At 46.4% G+C, this 17,006-nt stretch overlaps 1 protein-coding gene across 2 annotated transcripts in view; it reads left to right on the top strand.

Annotated features, from left to right (window-relative positions):
• The first annotated feature begins 2,960 nt into the window (after positions 1 to 2,960).
• Positions 2,961 to 17,006, top strand: part of LNX1 (ligand of numb-protein X 1) — a 106,177-nt gene continuing 92,131 nt past the window's right edge. Inside the window, exon 1 of one of the 2 annotated variants that reach the window (XM_036020537.1) lies at positions 2,961 to 3,127. The gene's annotated coding sequence lies outside the window, so the exon portion shown is untranslated. The remainder of the gene's footprint in view (positions 3,128 to 17,006) is intronic. The other variant, XM_028507917.2, reaches the window with a different exon arrangement.

The raw sequence follows: 17,006 nt of genomic DNA, 5'->3' as shown, positions 1-17,006 counted from the left end.
TCCAGTTGTGCGGAGCGCCATGTCCCTATGGTTGTTCTGATGGAGTTCCAGAGAGGAACAACCATAAAAGGTGTCAGAGAGAGTTACAGCTGGTCATCCTGGACAGGGGCCCTCAAGTTGTCCTTCCCTTCCTGGGGCTGGTTTGCTAGGCCTCAGAAAGATTATTTCACATGTGCCCTAGGGCTCATGGATGTTCTTATAAATGTATGTATCAGTGCATCCATATGTACATATGTTCTGTACATACGTACTCCATGTTTAAACCAGATTACTAATTCATTTGCAGTGGGAGACATTTCTTCCCAGAAATCACACTACCCAGGGCCACTTCTTCAAGTCACTGCCTCCTGAACAGAGAGATAGGTAAGACGCTTCAAACTGTCCAGGAAGTTGCCCAGGGAGCATGAAATCAGAGCCTTCCTCCCCTTTCTTTCCAGAGGCTGAAACTGCTCTGGCCCTGCTAGTGGTTGGTTGTACTGTCCTTAAGCAAATTGTTAGCCTATGCCTTGGTTTTCCCAGCTGTAAATGCAAATAGTAATAGTGCCTAACCCATAGGTTTATAAAGAGTGCTTAGGACAGTAAGTAGCATCTGCTAAGTGTTTATTCAGTGTTAGTGCTGTATGATTTTTATTTATATCTTTTCACCAATACTTGAGACATTTTGTTTCCATAATAATACAACAGCCCTAATAGAATAATGAAGCCCCTGTTAATCTTTTAAACCTTTAAAGATTAAGTTAGAGCCAACAGTACCCAAACCCACATTACTTGGAAAGGCCGGGTTGTGTGAAATTCTTCCGTTTTTTTTCTCTTCTTTTACACCTGTACCTGGGAGTGAACTCCACTGCTGGTCCAACTCCTGTTCTAAACTCCTATTCATGGGGCCCTGTGTGCAGATGACTGTGTATGTGTAAATACAGTAAGGGAAGCCCCATAGCTCTGAGGCCTTTGGCTAGAGCATTCTATTGGTACTCGGTCACTTCTCACAGTCTCCCTCTCGCTGCAACCCTCCCCCTTTCCAAAACAAAAACAAAACCTGGCTGTGCTTCTCCCTCCGGTTGGACCTGGGCCCCTTCGGAAAAGGTGAGGCAGGACTGACACATAGGGAAGGCAGCATGGTGGGAAGATTCTGGGAGGGTAACCTTTGATTCATCAGGTTGGCAGGCTGGCCCAGCCCCTCCTCCAGTCCCTGGGGAAACCCTGTCCCTTGGAGAAGAAGCCTTTTTTTTGCTGATGTTTCTTAATTGAATATCAAACTGGAGGACTGGTACTTTTTCCTGAAAGACCTGAGTATAAAAGGTTTTGCTGTCTTCACCTTTGCCGCTATTGTTTTTAAAAATAAAGGAGTAGCTCCACCTATCTTAGTTTCTATTGGATAAAACATGAATGGGGGATATTTTTTTTTCCAAGCTTCTGAATCTCTCCAAAGTGCACCCGATTTCCTGGTGCGGAAGGTAGTTTGAGCAGTCTGCAGTGGCTACAGGGCTCAGGAGAGGAGCCAGCTCTGGGGCTACGAAGCACTGGAGCCTGCCCCGCACCCCGCGCCCTTGACTAGAATTTCTCTTCTTTACCTCCCCAGTGTTTTCACAAGGTATCAAATGACTGGCCGCACCTAGTCAATGTCGAGGCCACAAGAACGAATCAGGACCTTGCTTCCTTCCCTCTTCTTCCCACCTCCCTCCCCCTTCCCATTCACCCTTCTTCCCCCACCCCTCCCCCAAGCCGCTCCACCCACCAACCAATCTACTGCTCTGAAACCCTGTAAAGTCGTAGTACAATATCAGAACCTGTGGGACCAAAGCATCCAGTACGAGGGGGGAAGGGAAAGAGGAAGACAGAATAGGGGAAACATAGGAATTTCAACATTTTCTTTCTTTAAGGCGGGAGGAGTGTCTCTGGGCAAGCAGGCCGTCCTCCCAAGGAGGAGAGCCCACAGTTCCCCCAGGCAACACATTCCAGAGCCAGACTAAATTGTCCAGAGATGCTGGACGGGGGCCACAGAAATAACGCAGTATTTAAATCCAATGACGGGAGTTGTTTACAGCCCTCTGAAAGATGCCAAAGGGTTTAACAGTCAGGGGTAATCGCGCACAACTGTGGCGCTGGCTGGCGGCAGGCTTCCTCCGTCCCTTCCTGCTGGAAAAGCTGAAGCAACACAGTGACTTGTCCAGGGTCACACTCCAAGCTTGGGACAGAAATAGTTCTGACTCCTCCTTCCCGGCTCTGACCAGCAAGACAGCCACCTTATTACTGTGCTATCATTCGAATCTGAATCATTTAAATGGCTTCTAATTGCAGGCCTATGTGGACTGTAAGCTCCGTGTGACTCTGAATGCCAGGCAGGCTGAGGGAGGAGTGACTGGAGCTTTCCAGACTCCTGAATATAGGGTCACAATGCTGGAAGGGGTGGGGGGAGGGAGAAGGTGTTTGCAAACTGGCGCTGACAAGTACCATGTTTAGATACTTTTCAATGGATTTGAAATATTGCCTCCAATTTGTTACGATGTTGGAGCAGAGAAGCACTTGGGGTTCAAATGAATGCCACTCAAAAAGGCATTGGGGGTTAAATCTCAGCTATTTCCCAAGCAGTCCGAAGCCTTGACATTCTTCCTTTTTATGCCCACTAAATTACTGCCTCCTTTTGGTGTTTAAACTTCCTTTTTAACTCTTTCATAGGCAGCTGTTTGGGTGGGGGTGGGAGGAGGGACCCTGGGGAAGAACCAGGTGGGGCGAATTCAGATCCGTCCAGGGGACTGGCCACACACTGTGCTCAGGAAAGAAAGTACACTCCATCCAGCAAATTGCTCTAACTGATTCATTTGTCCGTGCAGAGACGCCACCTATCTGCTCGCAGGTATTCAGGTAAATGACAGGTAGGCGGGACCTACTGACTGTTTCAATAGCTAAGGTCCCAGCAATGTTTTATCTGTCCAGGCTCCCGTGACGTCACACATTTCCTGCTCTCCACCAACCAATGCCCTCCTCCTTCCTCTAGGCACCTGTATGCCGAGTCTGAGGCTGGTCACAGCTCCCGCGGCCCAGGGAGCTGCTGGATTCATCTACAAGGCATGAGAGCTGCCAGGTTGCTGCTGCTGCTGTGAGAGCCCCAGGCAGACACTTCCAACAGGTGAGCCGAAACCCTCCATTTTTCTCTTGGCATTTAGACCACTGGGCTCTGAGGGATCTGAATGAGGGATTGGAATGAAACATACAAACTTTGGGTGTTTGTCCATAGGGAGAAGCCCTTTTGAGAGGGAAGAGCAAAGGGATGCCTTTGACATTTCGGTTGCACAGGAAAAGCTGTCCCAGGCTAGATATTGAATCCTTTTAGCTTCTTTTAATCATTAGTCCAGCCCCTACTTGTCGGGGAAGTTGATCTGATTTTTTTTTTTTTAACCCTGGAGTGGAGTGGAGTTGGGAGGAGATTTTTTGCAACTTAACTCAAAAGTATAGACCAGTTCAGCCCAGCTAGTGGTAGGGCCTGGGAAGCCAGCACCAACTGAATTCAGAATCACTTTGTTTGCATTAATTTGCCTTACTTTCTGCATGCATCATGCCAAGAGATATTGTCAGGGAAACCTGTGAAAGGTTCTTAATTGTTTTTCCCCCTGGAAGTTTGTTTCTCAGAGGGGTCAGTTCTGTAGTCCTACTCAGACACCCTCTACTCCAGATTCCTTCCATCTCCTTCTCTTTTAAAAAGTCTACGATTTTCTTTGTTCTTTGCTAAATACTCTTTTAAACACCACTTTGCTGTCTGGTTGGAATTGTTTACATTCAGATCTGGACTGGCTGCCTGTTGACCTTCAGTTAAAGTCTACTTCCTCTTTGCTTACAAGAATGTAACTTCAGGTCTGACATTTAATTTTTTGGCACTCATCCACTTTGCTTTTAGTAGCAAATATACTGAGGAGATTGTGCTGCCAGGACCTGACTGTTTTACAAGTAATTTTACCTCTAGGGTCCATTTTGGTTTTGCAAGTCCGGATCACACAGCTGTTACTACTTCTGTTCTTGACAGCCCGATAGCCGCACTCGACACCCACTCCTGCTGGTGGAGGAGGAGAGAAGCCATCTCCAAACCCAGTTCCCTCCTGGGATGAGCTGGAACACTTGGGACAGAAGTCCCCCTTCTAGGGAGGCATTTCATTCATCAGTTATTTTTCTGAGATTCAGTTAGCAAATATGTTTGCAAAAGAATAACCTGTCAGGAATTATGTTCCTTCTCATCCACCCAGAAACTCAAAGTTTGTGTCAGTTCTTCAAGAGCGTAAATTGAAGCAAGCTGGGAATGTTTTTGTCTGGATCACAACATTGAGAATCTCTGCCCTGTACCGGTTGCCAATTTCCCTCTTACTCCTTGGAGGCTTGCATTGTTCTCCAGCTGACCTTTGTGTCTGTTCTCTTCCCCGGGCGGGTGTGTTTGGGTGGTGGCTACTGCTAGTCCCTCACGAGTGTTGTCACTTGGTTCAGAGTTCTGATAGTACAGGAGAGAAAGAAAATCTCTTGGATCCTGAATCTTCCAGATAAAAACATGTCTTTCAAGTCACAAAGCTCTCCCACAAGATTACCGTGGTTCACGGTTCTTTGCACAGTCGTTAATTCATGACTGAACAAATCATTTCATCGCTAAATGTCAGCTTCTCTGGATAATTTTTTATAAAGATTTTATTTATTTATTTCTAGAGAGATGGGAAAGGTGAGAGAAAGAGAGGGAGAAAAACATCAATACGTGTTTACCTCTCACGTGTCCCCAACTGGGGGCCAGGCCCGCAACCCAGGGATGTGCCCTGACTGGGAATTGAACCAGCGACCCTTTGCTTCACAGTCCGGCACTCAATCTGCTGAGCCACACCAGCCAGGACCCCATCCATCTTTCTTGAAGGTGCCTTCCTGGGTTGTTTGAAGGAGAGAGTTTGATCCTATCAAGATAAAAGATCTTACGTCTTTATAATTATTAGGAACCCTGATAGTTCTTGTTATGGTTATTAATTGTAAGTAATGAACTTTGACATTAACAGATCAGAGAAAGAAAATGGGCAGGAAGCAGGAGAAGGCTTAGACTGTGTCACTCAACGGCCAGGCAGATGGGGCTCCCAGGGCACGACTGTCACCCCGACCTTCCCCACCTCAAGGCTCTCCCCCAGACAGACCCACCAACTCTGGGTCCCCACAGGGGGCTGTATCCCGTTGTCACTCGCTATACTCTGACTTGCAGGCTTCCCCTTCCGCTTTCAGTTGTGCTGTCTCGGGGACAGACTTGGGTGGGTGCTTGGTCTCCTCCAGCCTTACAGATAAACGCCCTTTGCGGTGACCTGGAAGAGCCACCTGCCTCGTCACTAGGAGAAAGAAGGAGGCAGCTGGTTTGGAGACTGTACTGGAAGGGGGACCTGTGGATCCTTTGGATATGATTGTCCCCCTAATGGAATATCCTGTGCCCTCAGATGGCCTTGAGTCACTGCGTAACAGCAGGTGTGTTCCCAGGCCCCTGGGACCTTCTCCAGGTCTCACCCTGTCCTGAAAAGAGAAGGCAAGCTTTCAGGTTCATGAGCAAGGTAATAGCCTAGGTGATTGAGGACAGGGGTTTATAACCTTGAACTTACTACTAGGTTGCTTAGGGGACTCTGGGGAAGAACCTCAGTCTCCCTGCCCATCAGTTTTCTTGTCTACCTTTTCCCAAAAGAGGGGTGCTAAAGTAATATACTTCACACATCACCTCTGTCCTGTAACAGGAGCTCCATGGGCAGCAGCACACCTCGGGGAGTAGGTCGGACTGACAGCAGAGGGGTGGGCAGTGCCTCACTAGGGCATGTTAATATCTTACTCATTCAGTTCTGGGTGGAATCGGTACTACTGCTTTAGAACAGCGGTCTCGTCCTTGGCATCAGTCTGCCTGGGCTCAAAACCCAGCTCTACTGTGTACTAGCTGTATGACCTGGGATAGGTTATTTAAGCCCTCTTTATCTTAGCTATAAAATGGGGTTGTTGTAAAGATAAAAATGAGTCGAAATAAGTAAAGTACTGGCAATAGTGCCTGGTAGGCACAATGATAGCTATTACTAGTGTTATTTTCTTGAAAGCACAGTGGGTAGAATCTGGGTTGAGGCTACTTCTGCCATGTAAATTACTAAGCTAAATAAGTTCCTTAGCATTTCTTCGTCTCGGTTTCATCATCTGGAAAATGGAATGCTTACCAAACCCAGTAGTGTTATGAAGAATAATTGAAATGATTTTATGTAAATGCCAAGTATATAGTAGCTGCTCAATACATCTTAACTATTGTTATATATTGTCATAGAGAACATTTGCTACATTGATTACAGTCAGACACCTTAAGTCGTGCTAGTCTGGATGCAGTAATGATAGAAACAGTAGTTAAAGGCCAAAGACTCAGAGTAAAACCGATTTCCCTGAAAGGCCCCCAAAGGCCTAGGAGGAAAACCTGTTCTCAAAGGTTCTCTTGTTTGTCCTGGAGTTCCCGGGTAGGGGAGCTGCTGTGTCGGAGGCCTGGTCATTGCAGAGCTGGGGGCAGAAGGGCTCTGCAATGCACACAAACAGCGGGTTCTTCTGGAGCAGTGATTCCTGGCTTTTTGGCTTCTAGCGTCTCCTTTTCTCACTTAAAGTGAAGAAAATCAGGTCTTAAAAGGCCATCCTGTAAGAGGCTGCCGAGAGAGACCTGTGAGGGAGGCTCTGAAACGTGTCCTCCGTGTCCGTGGCCTCCTGAGGGTGGACACCTATGCCTGATGTTTGCGTGCTGGCAACACGTGGACTCACTTTTATGTGGGTGGTGAATGTCCTCTGACAGCGTGTCCAAAGTATCGGAGGCTTTTCAAAACTATTTGGAAAGAAGACTACATCGCTCTTCTGGGGTTGATGGGATTTAACCGTCTGCTGTCCCCAGAGAATAAGAATGAACATGAAAACCGTACCAGTTTCTCAGAACAAGCACTGCACTGAATTGCAATCAGAAACAGAAAATGCCAGTTGTCTCCTGTAAACCTCTTACATTCACTGTTTCCTCATATCTCATTTCGTTCTAAGTGACCTGAGGACACCACAGCGACTTACTGGTTAGTTACCCAGAGACACATGTCAGATCAGTACGAGGAAGACCTTTCTAAGAATTAGAGGTGTCCCCAAATCTAGTAGGTTGCCTTTGGGGTACTGAGTTCCCTGTCACTGAAGGTGAATGTTTCTTAGTATATTTAGCATGTGGTATGAGTTTGTGGAAGGAAGGAAAGGAAAAAAGGAAGGAAAGGAAGGAAGGAGGGAGGGAAGGAAGGGAAGAAGGAAGAGAGGGAAGGAAGGAAGGAGAAGAAGGAAGGAAGGAAAGGAAGGATGGAAAGGAAGGAAGGGAAAGAAGGAAGGAAGGAAGGAAGGAAGGAAGGATGGAAAGGAAGGAAGGAAGGAAAGGAAGGAAGGAAGGCAGGCCAAAGAGGATTTGTGTTTCTTTAGCAGCCCATATACTCATCTGTAAATAAAGATTCTATGACTGGTCTCAGTGGAGCATTTTAAAGATTAAATGAGAAAATACATGTACTTGTTCCTAGTGAACTGCTTATTAAATATTAATAATTACTGTTTTGTTTTATATTCTAAAAAGAGGGGGAGAGAATGGATTCCTGCTTCAAGAAGAGGGTAGATGAGATGACATACACATTTGAAATTTACAGTTTTTATTACAGTCTCTTTATTCCAATTCTCTTCCCCCTTGCCCTTTGTCCTCTGCTTTTCCAGAAGACCTGTCCCTGCTGTAGCAAGCCATATGGCTTGCCATGGTGGGTTGAGTAGTACATTTCTAAGAGTGGCAGTAATGCTATCCCAATTAGTCAGGGCCTTTTTTTTTTTTTTACATCACTAATTTGTGACTTGGAATGCATGGACTTAAATTCCACCATGATTTTCCAGTGACTCTTATTTGCTTCAGTGTTTGATGCACGTGTCACAAGGACACAGAAGAGCTCACCACCAGCAGAGGGGAAGCTCTCCAAGAATTTTCTTTAATGGCAACAGCACACGCATGTCATTGCTATCTGTTGAGATGATTTGCATAACTTGCTGATGACTGCTTCGTCGGTCACGTGGCCTGTCTGAATAGGACACTGCATGTTTAGGCTCCTGCACGCTCACATTAGCACGTGAGTCACCTAGTGTTTTCATCGTCCTCACTAAGTGTCATTGTTATGCTTGTAATAGGTCTACAACAACACACACACCCTCAGCCATTCTATCTCTGGCCTGTTTTCCGCTTGGGGCCCTGACAAATGTAGTTTAACAGTTATCCTTGAAGACATCTGTATTCTAACTTCATAATGGAGTAAAAGGAAATTATTACATTTTTATACTAGGGCAACACTGCCATCCCTAAGTACGTGAGCAGTGCAAGCAGCTGCCAGCCAGCAGCCCGTCTGGGTCCTGGCACAGCGCTGCAGTGCGCCGTTGGGACCGGCTGTCCTCTTTCTGGGGAATACCCCTGGAAAAGCACAGCACCCCCGCATTGGTTTCCCGGGGCTGCTGTACAAATTACCAAACACTTCGTGGCTTAAAACCACACAGATTTGTTCTCTCGCAGTTTTGGAGGCCAGAAGCTTGAAACCAAGGTGTCGGCGGGGCCTTGCTTCCTCCGAAGGCTCCAGAGGGGGGAGGGCCCCTCCTCGCCTCTTCCAGGGGCTCCCTAGCTGTGGCCCTGTAACTCCAGCCTGTCCGTATCCACACCTTCTGCTCTGTGCCTGTGTCTTCTCTCCTTCTGTCTCTCATGGAGACATTGTCATTGTAGTTCGAGTCAATCAGGTAATCCAGGATGACCTCATTTGAAGATCCTCAATTGCTTATCTGAAGACCATTTTTCTACCAACATCACATTTGCAGGTTCTGGGATTTAGGACATGGTCATGTCTTTTGGGGGGCCATCATTCTGCTGCCTATATACCCCAACTCACACGCATATGCACAGGCCCCTCCCACTGCTTATGGAGAGATTCCTTGTCCACTTTGACACCAAAATATAGGTGTCAAAATATATTTTGGGCAAAATATAGGCAAGGGGAGTTCAAATTGGCAGCCTTTACCACCATCATTATTTCTATATTCAGGGCACAGTAGTGCTGTATATCCCACAGACCTACTGAGTATTTTCAGTCAGTGGTGCGATGTACCTACAAGAGCCAATCCATAAAGGCCACCTCCGGTTGCTTTAATGCCCAAGGAGAGTACTGGTTAAGGACGTAATGAGTGATTATTTCACAGAATCCTGAGCCCATTAATCCCCAGCTAGATAAGTAGTATTTACTTCCAAGTGCCATGTTTTCAAAAGGATCTTAACAAATTGGAGGTATCCTGAGCAGACCATTTGCCACCCCCTGGAATACCCAGGAAGCCAGACAATGGGAAGAACCAGAGGCAAAAAGGAAAGACAAGATAGAAACCACTGACAACGCTGTCTTTAATTTGAGGGTGGGAGAGCTGTCCTGTCTTGAGGAAGGGAATGTGATCTTTGTTACATGTGACGAGGGCTGAAGGTCACAGGGACGGGAGAGAAGTGCTCAGCTGATAACCTGCCCGTCACTGCAGGCGCTTCGGGCGGACTCCGGGAGCGCATCCCCCAGGGATGCTGTAGAGGGGATTCCCGTACTTGCTAGAATCTAAGATCCGTATCCAGCTCAAACTCTTGTGACTTCTAAGTAAATGATTTAAACATCGCAAAGACAGACTATCACGTGGGAACACCAAACACCATGGTGCGTGCTCCTCTTCCTTGATGGGGAAATGTGCTCAGGTCCTTCCCCCAAACCTGGATTTCTTTCCACTTGTCCAAATCCCATTTCTCTCTCGCTGTCCTCGCAGAGGGCCATCGATTCCATGTCCTCCCCCTGGCTGTCCTGGGCCGTGCTACGCCGCTCTCTTGTCCCTTTCCTTCCAAACTTGTCCCCGCTCTTATCTCCGAAGACCATACTCATAGCCATACTTACTGTGTGTTCTCTTGCACTGTTCCAACATTTTTGTCTATATGTATGCTTTATTTTCCTGATTAGACTTAAACTCATTGAAGATGAAATTGAATTCCCTGTGGCAACTCTCACAGAATTTAAGACAAATGCCAGCATGTGTAATAGGTGATTAACGAATACCTGTAGAATTGAAACACAGATGAAAAATGTTGACAGTACAAATATCTTCCTTCATCTTGTTCTCCTGTCCATGAAAGGTTATCTGTTAAAAAAAAACAAAAACCCATAAACATTTCCTGAAACTGTTTTGTTAGCTTTGGGCGGGGGAATGCCCTGCTTCTCCTCTGGCATCAGCCCTCCAGTGACACGTGAGTGTGCATGACCACACTCTTGGGCAATGCCAAACACCCTGCTTTCATTTTAGCTGTTGTTGAGGGTCAGCTCTATAAGCGGGGTACCCCCCAAAATAGAGTTATTTTCTGGAGGGCAGGTTCCTTGTAGTACATAGCTGTCCGCACCACCCCACCACTAAAGGAGTGTTCTAGGAACCCAGCTGTGTCAGTGTACCAGCTGGCGTTGTTGTGAGAGGCTGCATTCAGGATGAGTGAACTTTTTTTGGAAGACTCAACGCTTTTGCCCATTTCATGATGGGTGATTCACAAGTGCACCTATGCACACTACGCTGAGTGTTCAGCAGTTTTTGACCAAAAACATCATAACCCCTGGGCCCCACCCCTCGTATTTGTCCAATCGCACCTTGGATGAAAAAAGTCCTCAAAGGGAAACATTTTGCCATTGTGGACGAGGTGAAACAAACAGCAGAAGGACTAAAAGGCATCAAAATCAACGAGTTCAAAAACTGTTCTGAGCAGTGGAAAACATGTCTCGATAGAACTACTGCATTAAATGGAGAGTCCTTTGAAGGTGACTGAAGTTTAAACATGTAAGAATAAATACACAATTTTTTATTTTACCATGTTGATAGACCAGGAACTGGAAGGGCATCTTTTCTGGACCAGAGTTCCTTCAAAGGAACCCAAGTAAGAAAGGTGCCATCACACCCTGGGGGAAAGGCAGTGAGATCTGTCAGCAAGGGCAAAGCTGCGCTCCAACCCGCTGGCGCAGCCTGCCCTGGCTTCTCGAACTTGTATCTCATGGACTAGCTGCTTGGGACTCTTTCCCCTGAACCTCCTCCCTGGTTCTCGTCCCCACTTTCTGAATACCTGTGTTTCCGTGATTGGCTCCAGATGTGTTCCCTTGTCTCCTCCTAGTTTAGTGCTCCTTTAATTTCCTGGCCACATTGTGACCTCTATAAAGACCATTTATATGTTTTTCCTGTCTTTTCTGGTGTTAGCAATGCTATGCAAGCTTGTGTCATTCGCAGATTGCATAAGTGAATTGCCTGCTCCCTCTTGGAGATCACAGATTTAGATATTAATTCGGAGCAGAGCCAACCCCAACCTTTGCAGCAGCCCATCAGCACCTGCTGCCCCTCCGCTCCCTCTTTTTCCTCTGCAGATGACACCCCCTGTCACCCTACTCCCCGAACCCTACTTCCTACTCAGGCTCTTTGTTCAAGAACATCTTTTATCCCATCTGTGATTATTTTTATTCAGGTCTCTAAAGCCCCTAATTCTTCCCTATTACAGACACGCCTGTAAGCCAAGGAGTAGTCCATTGGTCCATTCTCTTAGGCACATTAGTTCACAGCTGATATGTATTCAAAAAATTAGTGGCACCAAGTTGATGTTGATTATCGACACCTACAAGTCTTAGTCAACTTATCCATAATCTAAAATGTAATTGTAAATTTACTACGTTTAACTGAGGATAGAGGTTGACGTAATTTTGGGAACTGCTTTCCCCCCAGTAATCTAACTGAGGGGTTCCAGCCAGGGCAGGGCGGTGGTTAGACACGCATGCCTGCTGGGTAGTTATTTTAGGACGAGAGGCAAGGCCACCAGTTCAGTGGTGCTGGTCTGCTCCGTCCCTCCATGGGGCTCCTTCCGGTGTTTAAGGTCCAGGATGGCGTTTCTGACTGCGGTTGTGATCTCTGTCCAGAGGGGTGGCCCCAGCCACCAGTTTGAAGGCCACGCTGCAGCTCTTCTGCCCCAAGTAGCTTCATCCAAGTTTTAAAGCATCATCATCAACAACAAAAATCCCTAAGCTCAGGTTCTCGCAGCGAAAAATGCCCTCAGAGATCATCTGGTACTGGGGTTCTTAGACTTTCTGTGTCGGAGACACACTGTAAAACATTAGGGTTGGTTGAAGGGGTTAAAAGATTTCAAAGAACATTAAATAAGCCAGTGGAACTTGGAAGCAAATGCAGCTACAGCAGGACAGAGCTGCGCACTGCCTCCAGAATGTCATGGTCCACACGGTGCCCTCGCTTCAGAGCCCGGGCTCCTGTGTATACTCACTGAGCAAAGCTCTTTCAGGATTCAGCCCTTCTGTAATCTTTGGGGGGACCGGGCTTTGGGTTACACTTCTTTCCTCTCCTTTGAGGCAGGTTCTTCCTTTCTTCCTCTTGCATCCTGAATCCTTAAGCAAACGGCTCGCCTGGCGCCTCTAACAAGGATAATAATCAGCTGGAGCAACAGGGTCAGTCAGAGAAAGGCAAACACCATATGATTTTACTTACATGTGGGATCTGAAGAACAATATAAACAAAAGTGAGAAACACTCATAAACCCAGAAAACAGACTGATGGTTGCCAGAGGGGAGGGGTGTTGGGGGACTGGGAGAAAAGAGGGGAAGGACTTGGGAAGTATAATTACCAGATACTCATGGGAATGTAAGGTACAGCACAGGGAATACAGTCAATAATACTGTAATAACTGTGTGTGGTGCCAGGTGGGTGCTGGAAATATTGGGGGGAATGCTTTGTAAGTATATGATTGTCTAACCACTATGCTGTACATCTGAAACCAATACAAAATAATATTAGAAGTAAACTGCAATTGAAAAAAATTTTTAAAAGAAACAGAAGACTCCATCTTCTTGGTGCAAGGGCAGCGTGCCCTGCATTGGTGCTTTAACCTGGACAAAGGTTAAAGTAGCCCCTGCCTCTGCGGGGTGAAAGGGAGCCTTGAGGGATGGTCCTTCAGCGCAGCAGGTCTCTATGACTTTATAAAGCATCCTTCTGCCTTTGGGCAGCTCTATTAGGGAGGGGAAGTCCATCTCCTGAGCCAAAATTGGTCTCTCCAGAGCTCACCAACCCCTCCATAGGTGCCAGCATTATCGCAGGAGCTATTTAGAATATGTCTAGCTCCTTGAGCCCTCTAGGTATTTGAAGACAGACCCCATGGCCTCCTCCAGGTTCATCTGGCATTCCTTCAGGTTTCCAGACCCTAGGAGCTCGACCACTCTTTTCTGCAAGCATCCTGATTTATCAGTGTCCCTCCTACAATGTGTGGGGAGAATGAACCCTAAACTGCAGAACAGTGCCACTCCCAGGGCCTATAGGACTCTGTTTTCTTGGGGGAGGTGGCAGCCTGAGCAGGAGACGCTGCTCTGAGGCCCGGAAGAAGCTATTAACAATTCTCGGCCACAGAGGGGATCGGAAAATCGAGGTTAATAAAGTAGAGAAGTGGGGCTCCTGAAAGCAAAAACAAGGACTATGAACACAGTTTAGGAAGTGCAGAGATACTACTGGCATCCAGTAGATTTATATCGACAGAAGAAAGTCCTCATTGGCCAAACAGTTCCATGTTAGGAACTGTCCTTCCTTCGGCATAACCTGATCCCCAGAACAAATGCATTTGGGGAACTTGGGGCTCTCCAGATGTGTTTGTAAGCATGCCTTTATTTTGCTAAATCTTGTTGTTCTCAAATTTACCAACATAATAAATAACAAAAGAGAAATGGAAACCATTTAAACAAATGGCAAGTCAGAGATACCCAGAGTACAAGTTGATTAACATTCTCTGAAACTCACTAAGGCATGAAAAAGTTGAAACAGTGGCAGGCCCCAGGCGCTGATGTGGGGCAATGGAGTGAACAGAAAGGCCTGCCACTCCAGGTGTTCCTTTTCCTCCCCCGCCATCCCCCTCCCCCACAAGAAAGTGCATGGGAGCCGGAGAAGGAAAGTGTTTCAGGTGTGCTAGTCACCTTGGCGTTCTCCCCGTATTCGGGGAGGGGCATCTACGGAAGAGCCATGCCTCTGGAAAATTCCTACTTGGCCCATTGCAAACATGCCCACAAAAATCCACGGAAGACGTTTCTAAATAACAGACTCATTTAGCCACAGTGCTGCGCTCAACCACATTGCAGCCTCAGGCAGAAGGACACGTGTGTCTCCTGATGCACGTGCTTGTGTGTATTTTGTCATGGCAACATTAAGGGAGTTGGAAAAATTTGGGAAACGTAAAACACAAGTGTAGTAAAAATCACATCACGTTAAGTTTAAATATCTTATTTATACTGAACACAGCTTTAAAAAATAGTTTCACTTTCCTGGCTTTAAAGGAGGCCAGCTCAACAATATTTTCAAAACCTACATCTTTGCTTACCTCATTTTTAATGGAGGAAATTGACATATTTGACAATTTCTCTTAACTGATAGTCTTAAAAAAATTTTTTTATTCATTGATTTTAAAGAGAGAGGAAGGGAGGAGGGAGGGAGGAATAGAGAGCGAGAGGGAGATGGACAGAGAGAAACATCAATTTGTTGTTCCACTTATTTATACATTCATTGGTTGATTCTTGTATGTGCCCTGACTGGGAATCGAACCCACATTGTTGGTGTTGGCCTATCTGGGTGATGCTCTAACCAACTGAGAAATCCAGCCGAGCCTTAACTGATAATCTTAAATAATTTTAAAATAACTTTAGCTTACTGATCCTGTCTTGGATTTTTTTGCATTAATTTTGTTTTTTTTTTTTTTTTAAATAACCACTAAAATATTACTTATTGTGATCACTGAGATTTTTGGTGCCCCCTTAAATTTTGCACTGAAAGGTGAGCACCTCATTTACCTCACCTTAACCATGACCCTGTTGCTATTATTTTTAGAAACCTGAGTAGAGAGAGGGGTGTCAAGACTGGTTTGGATGCAGCTCTGCGACCAATAACCTCGGTGGGTCTCAATATTCTCCTTGTACCTGACTTGGTTCTTAGCTATGCAGTCACAAAACCAGAGAAATACAAACTTGTCACAGGTGTGCCACTGACTTTTAGCCAAGGTCTCATTGGATTGGTGCTCCAACGGACTTCACTTAGCACAATACCCTCTAGGTCCATCCGTATTGTCGCAAATGGTGAGATTTCATTCTTTTTCTATGTCCCACAGCCTTTATATCCACTTGTCTGTAATGGGCACTTGGGTTGTTTGGGATAGATTCTTTTTAATAATACGATATCCCACTACTATTGTTGGAAACTGACTCATGCCTGTACTGAAGGGACACTTAGAGTCCAGTCCTGTCCTTGCTGTAGGAGGGACATGTGAAATTGTCCGTGCAGCATGCAAATGGTGCATTTATCCATCGCCTCTCTAGTGAGTGTGTGGTTTACTCTGCAGACTTCATCGACAACCGTTGTCTGTAAAGCCGGCGTGCATTCGAAGGGCAGTTAGTGGGACAGCAGCATACACCGAGTCTCGGCTGCTCTGGGAAGCTTACCTCATGCAGAAACATTTCCACCCGCAAACAGGCCGTGTCTCGGAGGCCTTCTTAAGTCCGTCGGGTTCTTAGCACAGGTGACAGCACTCACACAAGTTCTAACAACCCTTTTGGTTGAGGCCAGCCCTGGCTCACATGTGCTCAGAGATGCCTGCGTTGTCAGCCGCGGGAGGTCAGAGTTTGAGAGTTAGGTAGGACTTCCGTACAGGTTTCAGGCGAGACCACAAACTGGTGAGAAGGGAAGCAGGGATTAGGGGCAAACAGATGGGGATTTTTATTTTTCCTGACACTTCTCAGCACTACAGTGTGCAGACGACACGTATCTCTAAAAGCCACGCCAGGCTTCTAGTCGACCCCAGGTCAGAGGAGCGGGAGGAAGAATGGTTCCTAAGCCACAGTAGGGTTGTACCTCCCCCAGTCCCATCGTGCACACCCAAGGAGGGAGTGCTCTTCTGTGCTCTTCCTCCAAACTGAGGAAAAAAAATCCATCATAGCTTCCTCTCCTTTCTTCAGCCACAGCCGAGGTGCTGACAGCTGACATATTGGTGAATGTTAATGGACCTAAAGCTGACAGGCTCTCTCACTCACTTTTGGGGGAGAAAATAGTTTCCCTTTTAAGCCTTAATGATTTTTCATCATTCTGAGTTTAGCAGCAAGGCACATCTCTGTCTAAAAGCATGCTACATCATACATGTTTATCAGATGTAAACCGGAAATAAGAAACGCCAGGTAATGTTCTTAATCCTATGTTTAAAAGCCTACCTAGTTCTCTCCTTAGTGCCAGAACTTCTCATTTGGTCCGTTCTCTCATAATCCGTGTTTATTCATATAGGCTTTATTTAGTCTAACACAAAGTCAGAAAATACGTACAGCAGTGTTTACGTTAATATTATACGAAGAATCTGGTGTGTACACATGGGTCAGTGCCAGGGGATTCGCACTGCTCTCAGAGGGAGAGAGAGAGGGAAAGGGGGAAGGAAGGAGGGAGGGAGGAGGAAAGGAAGAAAGAAAAATTGGAGTTGAATTAAAACCTGCCATTTTTGCTTGCCTCGTTCCATCCATTCCATCGCCAGCATCTTAGCACTCGGGACAGTAAAAGGAACTTTTTATTCAGCTGTCTTGGAGAGTCCTGCTTACAATGAGGCATAGAGAGATTTTACACTTCTGGTTCCCCAGGGCTTTTATATTTGGTTAGCTATGTCATTGGGGTTCTGAGCAGTCACAGTCAGGGAGGAGCTGGGGGACACCAGGGCCACATAGGTGCTGAAACACGAGTCAGCAGTCCCTGCTGGGTTTGTTTCTTTTTGGGGTGACTAGCAAGTTACCTGCCTGTCACACTTCAGTTTCCTTATCTGCTAAATAGGGGGGAATACAGCCCACCCTGGGGATCTGTGAGGATTAAAGGACATACTGTGTAAGGCCCCTAGCACAGTGCCTGGC

This window comes from Phyllostomus discolor, chromosome 1, assembly GCF_004126475.2.
Source record: "Phyllostomus discolor isolate MPI-MPIP mPhyDis1 chromosome 1, mPhyDis1.pri.v3, whole genome shotgun sequence".
NCBI lineage: Eukaryota > Metazoa > Chordata > Mammalia > Chiroptera > Phyllostomidae > Phyllostomus > Phyllostomus discolor.
Note: the sequence above shows the minus strand (reverse complement) of the source record. Positions and strands in the feature narration are given on the sequence as shown.